The sequence below is a fragment of the Protopterus annectens genome, chromosome 2.part1 (assembly GCF_019279795.1).
Source record: "Protopterus annectens isolate FY-2018-M chromosome 2.part1, PAN1.0, whole genome shotgun sequence".
Taxonomy (NCBI): domain Eukaryota; kingdom Metazoa; phylum Chordata; order Ceratodontiformes; family Protopteridae; genus Protopterus; species Protopterus annectens.
In genome coordinates, this window is record NC_056729.1 from 1,884,952,626 (window position 1) to 1,884,968,682 (window position 16,057).

Below are 16,057 nucleotides of genomic sequence, written 5' to 3' on the forward strand. Positions count from 1 at the left end.
TGTCGAACAAAGCCACAGAAGTGATCTCTGGGGTGAATTTCCTATTTCCCATCCAATCATCAAGATTTTTCTTGAAGAGTGCTAATGAGGAGCTTTATTTGATATTGATAAGTAGTTTGTTCCAGAGTATGGGAAGTCTCTGGGACAGGAATCTATCCCTCCAGCATGTTCTGCTTATTGTGGTGACAAGGTTTAGGTCCCTAGAGCATGTAGCTCGGAGGGATTGGGATTTCTTTAAGTGGAGCATGTCCAACAGCTCTGGGTTTGACATAGCTTTGTATGTTAAGCAGAGATCGCCTCTGAGTAGGCGATATGCGACGGAGTAAAGCTGGAGATTTTTGAGATGGTCTGCATAGGGCATCTGTTTGAGGCCAGTAATCCTCTTTGTGAGGTATTTCTGCGGTCTTTCCAGTTGTTGTAGATGTCTTGTGAGGTACATACCAAAAGAGGCGTTGTACTCTATAATGGGTCTAATGAGTGATGAGTAGAGGGGAACAATGACCTCTTTTATCCTGGATGAGAAATCTTTTGTGATGAGGTGTGCCATGTAGAAGGATTTCCTGACTACTGTGGCGATGTGATTATCAAAGGAGAGACTACTGTCCACCTGTGTCCCAAGGTCTCTTATCACACTTTCAGAGTTAAGTTTACTACCGCCTATGTGGTAGTTCATGGGTACAGAGCTTTTACCAAAGGGGATGACAATGCACTTTTTGGCATTGAGCTTGAGGCCATGGCTTTGACACCAGGCATCTGTTTCAGTGAGGCCCTTTTGTAGGATGTCCACATTGTTAGGAGTTTTGATTATTTCTCCTAGTTTGCAGTCATCTGTGAACTTCATTAGCCAAAGACTGTCTGTTTTAGCCTGTACTTCAGAGAAGTAGATACCAAACAGGAGAGGACCCAGGACTGAACCCTGTGGTACTCGTCACTGGTCTGAAGTCGGATTTGGAGTCTGCTACTTTCACAGTGTGGGTTCTGCTAGTGAGCCAGTTGGCAAACCATCTTGTGACATAGGGATTTATACCTAGTTTAGTGAGTTTATCTATAATTCCAGAGTGGGGGATGGTGTCGAAAGCCTTGGCAAGATCTAGATAAGCTGTGTGAACCACCTTACCCTAGTTTACAGCTTTGGTGACTGCTTCAAAGAAGTCTATCAGGTTTAGGAGACATGATCTGCCTTTTACAAACCTGAACTGGATGGGGTCCAGAGTTTGGAGATTACCAATGTCTTTGTTTATAAGTTCCATGATGATACGTTCCATGGCCTTCCATCATAAAATGTAAATAAGATCCGCAGTCCACCAGGGCTCAAAAATTAAAAAACTTTTATTATAAAACATTAGCGCTTTCAGGATAACCCTTCCTCAGACGTTAGAACTTCTCTAAACTAAGCTCATTTTTATATAGTACAAAATAACCAATCCAGAAAAGAAAACAATCAACAAATAAATAATTAAATATATGGTCTACGCCTACTAAGAATGGGCTTTAAAGGCACCACACCATTAAGTCCTGGATGCCTACCAGCTCCTAATTCTGTAATCCATCTAGTTTCCCAGTATTCCGTATAACTAGTAATATCACCTCCTCTATTACTAGATTGCACTTGCTGTAATGTTTGAAAGTAAAAATGATGTCCTGGACATTTCTTAATATATAAAAACAAGATATTCCGCTTATCCTCTAAACTGATCACAGATAAATGTCTCAAAATTCGATCTTTAAATTTACAATTAGTTTTGCCTGCATAGAATGACAAACCGCAGACACACTTACCCACATAAATAATATTCTTCGAAAGACACGTCACCTGTACTTTTGGTTTATAAACCCTTCCAGTAATGGGATGCACAAAATCCACATCTTTACTAATAAATGTGCAACTGTTACAGCGGTGAAAGGGATAAGTACCTACTTTTCCCAAGAAATGGGTATCAGAAATCTGCTTATCACATAATATCTGTCTTAAACATTTATTCCATTTGAAAACAACATTTGGACATTCTCCTACTAATCCCTTTAAAGAATCATTAGATTGTAGAATTTTCCAATTGCCTTGTACAATGTTTTGTACCCATCTAATATCACTACTGTAGGTGACATGTAAATCAACTTTGCTTTTAGCTAAACTATTTATAGTTCTGTTGTTTCTCTTTCTCTGTGCTAAGCTCAATCTGTTAGCTGTTCCTGCTGTGGAAAACCAAGGAGCTGCTATAGTATCCCTGGAACATTTAACATCATGAATCATTTTATCCACCTCTCTATTTTTGTAACCTCTCGTAACTAAATTTGAGGTGAGTTTAGTCATCTCTTGAGAGAGAACCTGATCATCTGTGCATAACCTAGAAACCCGTAATGCCTGTCCCTTTATAATATTCTGAAAAACGAATCCTGGGTGCATACTATCCTTGGCTAACAAGCCATTCTTCCAACATTCTTTTCTGAAAATGTTGGTATCAAAAAACCCACCCCCATTTTTAAGCACTTTAATATCCAAAATAATCTATCTCAGAATTGGAATACTGCACAGAAAATTTCAGAAAACTGGTAGTTTGTTCTAAATGTTGTGTCTTGTTGTGTCTTTCGTCTTTTCCCAGTTAGGGGTCACCACAGCGAAACTCCGGTCCACTAATGATTGGCAGTAGATTTTTATGTACCGAGTTGCCAGCCCTGACGTATGACCTTCAACGAAGGTACGCCCATTCACGCATGTCTCTACACAGAAGACGCTCTAGCTGAGAATCGAACAGGACAACGTCTTACTGTGAGGCGACAACGCTACCACAGCACCACCACCGCATTTCTGGTAGTTTGTTCTAAATAAATAATAAAATCCATCAAAGTTTCTGTATTGCCTGCCCATAACAAAAAACATCATCAACAAATTGTGTGTAAAAAAAGAAGTTGTTCTTTCTATTCAGGCTCAGTATTGAAAAGGTTATCATCTTCCCGTTGTGCTAAAATCAAATTGGCATATGAATTGGCACAGGGGGTGCCCATAGCAACCCCCCATCTTTGCCAATAATACTGCATTCGAAATAAAAACACATTATTATCTAGCACAACTTCTAATAAACACAAAATCTGAAAGACATTTGTCTTATCCTGACAGTCATGAATATTAAAAAAACTTTTCACTGTTGTTAGTCCGAAAGCATTTGATATAACTGTAAATATATTTCTTATATCTAAAGTAACCAACAAAATGGGATGGGAAAAAACTTGACCAAAAATAAAAGCATAGTCAAAAAATGTGCACTATCCTTTAAAATCCTAGGTACTAAATATAGACTTAGACTCAACCCACATGGAGGAATATTCAGTGATCCACCCTCTGCTGAAACAATAGGCCTAAAGGGTGGATCATTTAAAGATTTATGAATTTTGGGTAGAGCTTTAAAAATCGGTATTGCAGGATAATCAGCATTCACAAATTCAAATACTTCTTCATTCAAAACACCTGCAAGTTTAAATTCATTTAAAACATGTTTAACGTGTTACAATCCTATTAACATCAGAGAGGGTATTCTTTTCATACGTCACATCATATGTCACATCAGACTGAGCATAAATACACTTTTATTAACATACTAAACATTTAATAAAAGTCTCAATGGTAGAGTCCATGGTTGCTATAAACAAACTGGGTTTCCTCAAACCTCTAGTACAAGAGCATTCCTCATTGCCTATAACAAACAACTTTTTGAATTGTAAATTTCTGCCAAACTGTTTAAGCTCTATAACCAAATCAGTAAATGCATGTTTGGCAGCTGAAACATAGTTTAGCCCTTTCCTTAAAACACCAAGCTGTGATTCAAAAACTTGTGAGGACCAATTACGGGGACTGGATCAATATAATAGGTATAAAATGTTGTTATAATTAAACTCAGGATGAAAGAGCAGCATTGAGAATGTTACAAGCTAACAAAGAGTTGGTCATACGACCAGCGGAGAAAGGATGGGCAGTAGTGCTGATGGATACTGTTTACTATGTTAATAAAATTGTATTTATGCTCAGTCTGATGTGACATATGATGTGACATATGAAAAGAATACCCTCTCAGATGTTAATAGGATTGTAACGCATGTTAAACATGTTTTAAATGAGTTTAAACTTGCAGGTGTTTTGAATGAAGAAGTATTTGAATTTGTGAATGCTGATTATCCTACAATACCGATTTTTAAAGCTCTACCCAAAATTCATAAATCTTTAAATGATCCACCCTTTAGGCCTATTGTTTCAGCAGAGGGTGGATCACTGAATATTCCTCCATGTGGGTTGAGTCTAAGTTGAAACTAGTTGTACATTTAGTACCTTGGATTTTAAAGGATAGTGCGACTATGCTGCATGATTTTATTGTTGGTCAAGTTTTTTCCAATCCCATTTTGTTGGTTACTTTAGATATAAGAAATGTATTTACAGTTATACCAAATGCTTTCGGATTAAAAGCAATGAAAAGGTTTTTTAATATTCATGACTGTCTGGATAAGACAACTGTCTTTCAGATTTTGTGTTTATTAGAAGTTATGCTAGAAAATAACGTGTTTTTATTTGGAAGGCAGTATTATTGGCAAAGATGGGGGGGTTGCCACGGGTACCCCCTGTGCCATTTCATATGCCAGTTTGGTTTTAGCACAATGTGAAGATGATAACCTTTTCAATACTGAGCAAGAATGGAAAGAACAACTTCTTTTTTACACACGATTTGTTGATGCTGTTTTTTGTTATGGGCACGCACCACAGAAACTTTGATGGATTTTATTAATTATTTAGAGCAAACTACCAGTTTTCTGAAATTTTCTGTGCAGTATTCCAATTCTGAGATAGATTTTTTTGGATATTAAAGTGCTAAAAAATGGGGATGGGTTTTTTGATACCAGCGATTTTAGAAAAGAATGTTGGAAGAATGGCTTGTTAGCCAAGGATAGTATGCACCCAGGATTTGTTTTTCAGAATATTATAAAGGGACAAGCATTACGGGTCTCTAGGTTATGCACAGATGATCAGGTTTTCTCTCAAGAGATGACTAAACTCACCTTGAATTTAATTACGAGAGGTTACAAAAATAGGAAGGTGGATAAAATTATTCATGATGTTAAATGTTCCAGGGATACTATAGCAGCTCCTTGGTTTTCTACAGCAGGGACACCTAACAGACTGAGCTTAACACAGAGAAAGAGAAACAATAGAACTACAAATAGTTTAGCTAAAGTCAAAGTTGATTTACACATCACCTACAGTAGTGACATTAGATGGGTACAAAACATTGTACAAGGCAATTGGAAAATTCTACAATCTGATGATTCTTTATAGGGATTAGTAGGAGAATGTCCAAATTTATTTTCAAGCGGAATAAGAGTTTAAGACAGGTATTATATGATAAGCAGATTTCTGATACCCATTTCTTGGGAAAAGTAGGTACTTATCCCTTTCACCACTGTAACGGTTGCACATTTATTAGTAAAGATGTGGATTTTGTGAATCTCATTACTGGAAGGGTTTATAAACCAAATGTACAGGTGACGTGTCTTTCGAAGAATATTATTTATGTGGGTAAGTGTGCCTGCTGTTTGTCATTCTATGCAGGCAAAATGAATTGTAAATTTAAAGATCGAATTTTGAGACATTTATCTGTGATCGGTTTAGAGGATAAGCGGAATATCTTGTTTTTACATTTTAAGAAATGTCCAGGACATCATTTTTACTTGCAAACATTACAGCAAGTACAATCTAGTAATAGAGGAGGTGATATTACTAGTTATACAGAATACTGGGAAACTAGAGGGATTATAGAATTAGGAGCTGGTAGGCATCCAGGACTTAATGGTGTGGTGCCTTTAAAGCCCATTCTTAGTAGGCGTAGACCATATATTTAATTATTTAATTGATTGTTTTCTTTTCTCGATTGGTTATTTTATACTATATAAAAATTAGCTTAGTTTAGAGAAGTTTTAATGTCTGAGGAAGGGTTATCCTGAAAGCACTAATGTTTTATAATAAAAGTTTTTACATTTTTTGAGGCCTGGTGGACTAAGGATCTTATTTACATTTTCTGTACTGTTTTTGGTTTCTATGGACATTTGGTCTCCTTGCTTTTGTTTTTTTTTTTTTCCAAGATTGTTCATAAAAAACTGCAAAAACTGCAAAGTCAAGAACAGAAAAGTCTGTTTTAAATCCCTGTTAGTTCATTGTTAAAGAAAATTTGTAATACAAAAACAAGAGGGGTGTAGCTACGCAACAAAGTGGGTGAATGTAGGCGACACAAAGAACATAATTCGGTCTGGGGAAAATGAAGTTCTTAACTGAATTGCAAAAGCTGACAAAGAGAGCTTCATAGACACTTTTTCCAGGAAGCAATTTCAGGTTAACCAAGAGAAGTTCCAGGCAAAAGGCAGGAACTGGCATAGTAACCGAAGGGAAAACAAACAAAGACTACAAGAAACAAGGGGAAGGTAAATGACAGGTAAGTGGAGTAACATTTTGGAAACCATTTATGCAAATGCAAGAAAGGTTTAAAACAAAACACCAGGTCTCACTTTAACTACTTCTACATAAATGCACTGTTGATGAATGATGTTTTTTGTAGGTTCATACATTATTACTAGGCTAAATACCACTAGGCCCTTACAAGCGTAGCAGTTCACCCCAAATTGACTCCCTATTGAAATGTCAGCAGTTGAAATCCCAAGTGCTGAAAAACCAAAAAAAACCCTGAAAATCTGGTGAAGAGAGACTCTCAAAAATCATTCTTCTCCTTAAAACTTCTTTTTGCAGGGGAGCAACCCCCACACCCTCCAAATGTATACATAACAACTCTGAAATCACCATATCTTAGAGAAAAGAGAATATTCATGAAATGGCATCTCAGACTTACTATATTTAAGTCTGTTATTTCGGCCATTCAGTTTCCGCATTTCAGGACTTGCAGTAGCAGGTCCCGACATATCAGATGGTTAACCCCAAAACCATTTGTTCCTGAGTATCATGGGTTTCTGTATGGGGGCATGTTAGTAGGGAGGTAACTTAAGAGATTTGTAGAGAGGGAGTGTTTTGGCTGTTAGTTAAGATAATAAATTTCTTGTTGATGGCCTCTGTCCGTAAGGGACCAGACTGGGGCAAAATTTATGATTTTCCATCCAATTGTCAATGCTTCATTTGAATAGGGTCCGGGATAAACTGTGTTTTAGATGGAGAGGGAGCCTATTCTATAGCAAGGGGATCCTTTGGAACAGATATCTGACTCTACAGTATGTTCTGTTTATGTCACAATCAAAGATCAGATCTCTGACTCTAGTGTTTCTGTTGCTGTTTGCTTAGCCGTAAGGGGTGAATTACAGTAAGACGCTGTCCAGTTCGATTCTCAGCTAGAACATCTTCTGCGTGGAGACATTTGTGAATGGGCTTACCTTCGCTGAAGGTTGTGCATCACGGCTGGTAACTCGGCAAATAAAAATCAACTACCAATCATTAGCGGACCGGAGTTCCGCTGTGGCGACCCCTAACCGGGAAAAGCCGAAAGACACAAACAATCATGACAAAGGCATAGTTTGGGAAGCATGAAAGCGAGATAAAATCGCACCAGGTGTTTACACATTGGAGGAGACGTGAGGAAAATAAAATGTAAGTAATGAGGAGGCTTTGTATTAGTGTGTCACACTGCAGCTGGAAACCCTATTCATCATAGTCTCTGTTTACACTACAGAGGTTTACACACACTCAGCTGACAAAGAGACGCACACAGAAAGATTCGTTTATTAACCTGATGTACATAGAAGGGAAGATATTGTTGATAGGAAATTCATTTACTAACTACAGACTGATGTCTCTTGACCCATTCTGCAGCAATGCTGATAGTAAACTCAGCGTTTCCCTGCCTTTTTAGAAGATGAGCAGCTTTGTAAATGCACAGCTGTAAATCAGGTGCACTTGCCAAATGTCATCTGATGAGAAATAGCAGGAAAAATTCACAGTCATCAGGGGAATATTGTGCAGAAGGAGCAGTTCCAGGGTTGAGAAAACAGCTGACTGCACCACGAGCTGGGAATTGTAAGCCAGAGTAAGATGATGATATGTGTCAGAATATTTTATATAATGTTATATATTCATTGTTATGCTTCATTGTTATATGCATTATAGTACTAGGGGCTGACATATTGTAGCTCAGCTCCCTTTACATTGAGTTTCAGACTCCACAGGCATAGTGAGAGTTTACTTACTTATGGATTTTCCTTCTGGACTAGAGACCAGACAACACTACGTAATATGTAACATCTATATATTATACTGATGAGTAATGCATAGGTTCTGTGGAGTGAGTTGTGAGAGTGGAGCTAGCACCACTGCCTGGTTTCTTCCTTTTTAGATTAATGTGATTGTCTGTGACACTCTTCATACTTTTTGTCTCCATGATACCTTGAGCATTGCTTATATGAGAGGCCCACATCTTGTCTAGTGTAGCTGTATGGCAGGTAGCTGACCAAAGTCTTGCTGCAGGGAAGAAGGGCCATCACCAGATGTACAGGAGTTAATTTTCCAGCCAGCCCCTTTTTAATACATATAGTGCCATCACCACTTGCACAACAGTTCATTTTCCAGCCAGCCATATAGTCTGTTCCAAACATTTTGAGAGGTTCCAAGCAAAATTCCAAGTGCTGTTTTCTTTTTTAATTACATTCAAGCATCATTTTCTTTTCATTTAAGTGCATCGATTGGAGACAGGTATGCATTTAAAAGCTAAAACTATTTATAGGAGGCTGTGGTGGTGTAGCGGTTAGCATTGTTGCCTCACAGCAAGAGGTTTCTGGTTCAATTCTCAGCTGGAGCGCCTTCTGTGCAGACTCTGCATGTCCTACCCGTGGTCAAATGAATTTAAAGACATGCAGGTAGGTCCGTGCATGTGTGGGTGTGTCTTCCTTGAAGGTTGGGTGCCAGGCTGGTAACCCGACACTGTAAAAACTCCTTGCCAATCATTAGCAGATCAGAGTTCCACTGTGGTGACCCCTAACAGGGAAAAGCCAAAAGACAGTTTATTTATAAATTACTGTAGGTAGGCAAGTCGGCAGGTATGTTAATTCAGCTTGATCCATACTTTCAGGAATTTATTCTATTTTTGCACAGTCTAAAATTAAGTCAGTAACAGAACTGGCAGTAGTTTTCTTTCTCTGCTTAAGAATCTAAGGTATCCCTTCATACTTGGATTTGAATGTGGATGATTTTTTTTCTGTTTTCACAATCTCTCACTCAGGAGGAGGGAGTAAAGTCCATGAAGCCAGTTTATAAATAAGCCTGTGTATTTTTTAAGCTGAATTCCCCCGCACTGCACTTTTTATAAGCCAGATTAGTTACATTTATTAAGATTTATTGAGAGTTCTACTTCATTATTACTGAAACCTGTGACATACTCAGCACTGACCTCACTTTGTTTTATTGCATTTTTTGCATGTTATGCATTTGACTTGCTGATAGATTTGCAACAATCAGATTTTTTAATAGAAATGATTATATTTGCTCTAGCTTTATACAACTTCTTTATACATGTCATCTGGTAGGCATGCTGCCTTTTTTTCTTGATCAGAATGTTGTCATGCTGTCCCCTAAGTGTCTTTTGCGAGCATATATCTCTCATCCATCTATGCTATGTACACTAACATTTGTACTTACATGGTTACTTATACAGGATATACTATCTGGATACTTATACAAAGTAACTAAATAATTACATACATTGTAACAAGTACAAGAGTTATATGATATTAACACTTCTAAATGTATTACAACGTAATTCTCAGAAAAGTTACTAATTGTGGCCCCAGGCAGCATTAGGAGTCTAATACTAAGCAGTCCGGGTGAAAATTGCAATTACAGAAAGTAATAGTTCAGTTTCTGTGCATATTTGAAAAAAAAAATTAATTTAAATTCAGCATTATTGTTGGGGCAGAACCTCACCACAGTTCACAATCTATGAAGGGGCAAGCGTCATGTATGCCATTACTTCATTTAAACAGTTCTGAAATTTGTGGAAAAGGACATTTCCTCATATTCCAAAAGTGCATTTACACACAGTGGCTTTTCCAGTAATGTTTGATATTAACATTATATAACTCTCTTTTGCCTGGCTGAATTGGTGCTTGAGTAATAATAGTCCAAAAAGACAGCAATCCAAACGACAGTTGCCACATGTTTATTCAAAATATGGTCAAGCGCTTTCTTCCAGGAAGCCTGGACTTCATCAGAACCAATTATTTTACACCGTTGGTAATATTGGCAACATTATATAACTGCCAACAGAATTTATTTTTATTTATGTGTCAAATAGCATCTTTTGAAGAATACTTACAATCATAGATCCACTTTTATTTTGCTATTGATTCACCACAATAGGAGATCAATCTCCCTGTCGGGGAGTAAAGCTCCCCTCCCCCATGCCACCTGATATGGGGGAGGACTGTGCCACACCATACACTCTGTTATTTAAATTTACTAATTCTGAGATTGCTGTATTTGTGGCAGGAACAGTACTCCAAGGTACCACGACTTCAAAGTTAGTATATATTTCCCCAGTTTCACAGTTTACTTCCACTATTCCAAGGACTGCATCAGTGTTCCTCAGGATTTCAGCTGACAAAAGAAAATCTATGTTTCAAACAGTGCCAGATGTAACCAGAACTCATCTACTTCTATATTAAGTAGACAGCAATGGAAAAGTAAAGCACTTGGTTGTTTGCTGAGATAATTCCATGTTTATAATTCTAGCTTTGATGTATGTGGCCCCTGATGATAGCTTTAAGTTAGCTTGTGGAGGCTTTTCCTGTAATCTTGAAGAAAAAGTGATTTCTATATATATGGAAGGGCACATTTTCATATTTATTTTTGTATTTTAGAGACTTAAGTTGGTAACCACCTATGGAACATAGATTCCAACCAGAGGTGTACCACTTCAGGATGTTTTCAATAAATGGGCAAAGAGACGTGATAAAGATGTTTGTAAGTTACATAAGATATGTCACTTGGATCAGCCACTAAGTTCACATCTCGCAAGATTTCATAATAGCCGAATGTGGTGATTTATAGGGTTACCACTTGTTAAAAATCTCACAGTATGATGGTAGGCCTGCTCCACTTAGCTGAGATGATCCGGTGGTTAAAAACAGTAATCCAAATAATAGTATAGGCAGAAATATATGTTTTACAAGTCTTGGGATGAAAAAGATTTTTGGTAATGTATATTATATCATTTGATTTTCACTGCAGCATTAACGTGCTTATCAAATGTCAGCTATTCAATAAGAATTTCAAGTAACGTAATGCTAGCAACATCTTAAAAATTAGATCCAACACCGGTCTAACAGGTAACACTGGTAACACATGACTAGTGAGGTTTTAATCTTAGATGCATTACATTCTGTATTACTCATCTCGAGGAGCATCCATGAGATGTTTGCTAGCCTGCATATTGTTAAAACTTAAAGTTGTTGCTGCACTTTCTGAATGGTACTAAACCTGAAAACATCAGAGTATTACATCAAGTGTAAGTTATGTCAGTTTTCCAACTCGTTTACAAAACTTGTGAACAGCAATGGACATTGCTTTGAGCTCTGCATGATGATTTGTTCATATCACAGAGGGCATCCTGCTATGGTTGTGTATGTATCTTAAAAGTCACTGATTTGATTGGTTATTGAACTGAAGTTTGAAAAAGTTTTCAAACCATCAGTTTGCAACTGCCAGTGTCAAAATCTTTGCAAAATTCAAAACATAGCCTCTTAGTCATCTCTGTTTTGTTCAGTGGCCTGGGTGTAGTCGAAGAAAGATAATAGTGCATGCTTAGTGTCAGTGCCAGCAATAAATGCTTGCAGATTAATTAGGAGTTGGTGGGCTATTTTCCTAAGATTGTTGCTAATGGACATAGTAAGGCTTGCAGTTGTTAATTGTATGGAGCATGTAAATCATAGTGTGTGTGTTGTACCTTTAAAGCCATTGTAGCTCATGGGGATTGGCATATAAGTACTGAGCACGTGCAAACAGTGCCATTTTGTGTAAGCAGCCAGAGTGAAAGCATGTATGTGCATAGCAGTCAGTCAGTCAGTTCGTTCATTTAAGTTTTATGTTCCGGTCATCCATCCTGATGTGTTTGTGTGTAATAAACATCTTAAATGAACACCCAGCCTCATTGTCTTATTTGAATACACAAGATGAGCGACATGGTGTCAGAATGGGATCCGAAGTCCACACTTCTTAAAACCATGAGGAGCATAGTCAGAAATGGAGAAATATACAGAAGTGGCTCAAACAACATGCAAACAAGTCAGAAAATATTTCCAGGTACTTAAACTCGTTTAAATGATTTTTCACTTGACGGATATAAGCTGAAGCATTTAAAACATTCAGAATGAATTACTTAATAAACTAAATGTTCAAAACTGTGATACATTGATGAATGTACTTGAAATAATGATGAAAATGTTTGAAACAATATCTGAATCATATAAATTGTTTGAAAAAGGGAAAAACGACTGTATTTTTTCGCAATGTACTACTTTTTTGGATTAACTAAAGCTATTTGAAGTGTCCAAAGTGTGCAAAGTGCTGGCAGTGTGTGCAGTATCACAGTACAGTCTTTTTAAAGAGAACAGATATTTCTAAGATATTGTTGTGCAGTTGAATATTATTACAAGTACTTGGTGTGTGTTTGAAACTTGTTTGGCATGGCAGAAGGAGTTTGCAGGCCTGATCTGCTTGTGTTTGATAACAATGTTGCTGTAAATTGGAGAATGTTTGAGCAAGAATATGGTATTTTCATACAGGCTGCTTTTTCTGATAAAGACACACATGTAAAATAATTTATTCTGCTGAATTTAGCTGGTTCAAAGGCCATTGAAAGAGAACATCCATGTGTGTTTGCACCTGCTAGTTACACAGAGGAGGGGGAAGACCACCATATTGTGGTACAAGCTGAAATGCAGGAAGACCCTGAGTGCTTTAAACATAAATATAGAAAAATGTGTAACCCTCAAACAAATATTGCAATATAAAGGCACATATTTTACACAAGAGATCAAAAACCTGGTGAAACCTTTTCAGCATATATAACTGACTTGAGAAATAAGGCAAAAACATGCAGATTTGGTGATCTGAGAGATGAGTTGATAAAAGACAGGCTTGTGTGTGGTGTTAATAATGATGCAGTGAGAAAGATTTTGCTTCAAGACAGTGATTTAACTTTAAGCAAAGCCACAGAGATTTGCCATATATATTAGCTTACTGAAAAACACACGAATATGCTTATGAATGAGAAGACCATGCTTGCAGCTTCTTCTAGGCCAAAGGGAGTGGCTCCCACAGTGAGACCCAGGGCTGCTTCAGTAAAACCCAGGGCACACGCAGCAAATCTGAGTTGAAATTTACCAAAACCCATGGTAAATCTCATAGCAAACTGTCGTAATTGTGAAGGCAATCACATACCCAAACGAGAGAAGTGCTTAGCTTTTGGTCAGCAATGCTACAGATGTAAAAAGTGGAATCATTTCAGAAAGCTTTGTAAATCTAAAGAGGCACATTCTTTTATTAAGAGAGAGCATTCAAAGAAGCAAGATGATCAAACAGAAAGCTGCAACTCTACCTTTTCTGTTGAGGGTGTCTCTATGCTTGAGGAAGAGGATAATGCAGTAGATTTGTTGACAAATAGTGCAGTATTTTGTACTGTACTGATTAATGGGAGACCTGTTGAGCTCAAAGTTGATACTGATTCAAAGTGCAATGTTATGTCAGCAGAAATATTTGCTAAAGTAAAAGCTGCTGAAAAACTTGATTTGGAAAAGTGTGCAAAGCTTGTTTATGGTGGTGAAAAGATTCAAACCAAAGGCTTAGTAGTGCTTTCATGCTATTCTGCTGGGAACAGCTATGAATTGCAGTTATACGTAATCAAAAGACATATGCAGTCATTGTTAGGCCTCAAAGATAGTTTGAAAAATGGGACTGATTCATTTAACAAAGAAGTCTGTCATGTGAGCATGAGTAACAGCAAAGGCTTCACACAGAATATTTTTCTGAATATGCTGATATTTTCAAAGATGAGCTTGGCAAACTTCCAGTTGTTTACTCCATGAAGTTAGACCAGGACGTAAACCCAGTTCTCAGACCAGCACAGAAAGTTCCAGTAGCAATGCAGGGCAAAGTAAAAGCAGATTTAAGCAAAATGGTGCGGCTAGGAGTAATTTGTCCTCTTGAAGAATCAATGGAATGGATATCCTCCATGGTGGTAGCTCATAAGAAAAGCTCAGGTGATATTAGAAGATGTATTGATCCAAGGCATTTGCACAAAGCACTTAAAAGACCTCATCTGATGTGCACAGCTGAATAAGTCGCTGCTCTCATGCCAAATGCCACTGTTTTTTGTCTTAGATGCAAAAAGTTAATTTTGGCAGAATTTGCTTTAATCGAAAATCTTCCTTGCTTACCACTTTTAGTACACCATTCGGAAGGTACAAATATTTGAGAATGCTATTTGGGATAAATTTTGCCAGCAAAGCCTTCCAATGTGCAATGGAACATTTTTTTTTCAGGTTATCCATGTGCTGTTATAATGGATGATATTCTTGTAAGAGGCATTGGTAAAGTTGAACATGATAGAAACCTTAGGAAAGTTCTAGATCATAATTGTGAGGTGAATCTTAAACTAAATGCTCAGAAATGTAAATTCAGGCTGAAAGAAGTTGCTTACATGGGTCATTTGTTTACCAGTTCAAGCTTATGACCAGATTTGTCCAAGCAAGCTACAATTCTTGAGAGGGCAGCTCCAGACAATGCCACAGCCTTACAACATTTTCTTGCCATGGTTAACTATTTGGACAAGTTCATTCCTGACTTAAGTGAGATTTCAGCACCACTATAAGAGCTGACATGCAAAAATGTAACATGGTCCTGGTTGGAACAACACCAAAAAACATTTGAGGTCCTGAAACAGAAAACTGTCAGTCCACCCACTTTCAGATACTATGATGTTCACAAACCAGTAACTCTTTCCTGTGATGCTTCAAAATATGATCTTGGTGCAGTCATTCTTCAAGAGGGCAGACCAGTAGCCTATGCATCTATAACTCTAACTCCAGCTGAGATACAGTATGCGCAAATTGAAAAAGAGCTTTTGGCAATAGTGTTTGCATGTTTGAAGTTCAGTTATAATTCTCAACTGTATGGATTTTTGCAGAATGTTCAGATTCTTGCCTCATATTTTTGGTCTGTTTTTTGTAAAATTGTGGTTTTCTGGCAAATTAGTGGCAAATCATTAAAGACTGGAATTAGAAAATAATGACAGACATTTGAGTTTCAGACTTCATAACCTTTAGAAAATTCATACTAATACAAGACCTGTTATTCTATCAACTTTCCAAGTTTATAAGAGCAATATTTAAAAATTGTCCCTATTTTTGAGTTTTTATCCCACTTTTATTTATGGTTTTGTCCAGATTTTTTGCTCTAAGAGATTGAGAGGTATGAGTTCAGTGATTTTATTTGTGGTTGACATATCCAGATTGAGATCAATTACCAACCTCTAGTTACTATTTTGAGAAAGCCAATGCACTCTGCTCCAGCTAGATTGCAACGCATGATGTTAAAATTGCAAAAGTACAATTTCAATGTGGTTTACACAAATGGCAAACTTCTTTATCTCGCTGATACTTTATCTAGATTGCCCAGACAAATCAATAACTGTCTTGACAATGAGAAAGCTGATTTTTAAGTCATGGAAGTGAGAAATTTTTCTTTCACACATCTTGATGAGCTCAGAACTCATACAGCTTCTGATCCAATTCTCCAGAAGCTGAATCATTTTGTCAGTCATGGCTGGTCTGCACAACAATCTTGTTTACCACTAGATGTTCAGCAGTATTTTCCTTATAAAGATGAGATTTTGATGGAAGATGGTATCATCATGAAAGGTCCAAAAGTGAAATGAAATTCCACAATCCTTGCAACAAGAGTATATTAAAGCCTAGAGTTGAGGTCACCCAGGGACAGAGTCTTCAAAAAGATGGGTGAGAGGACTAGTATTTT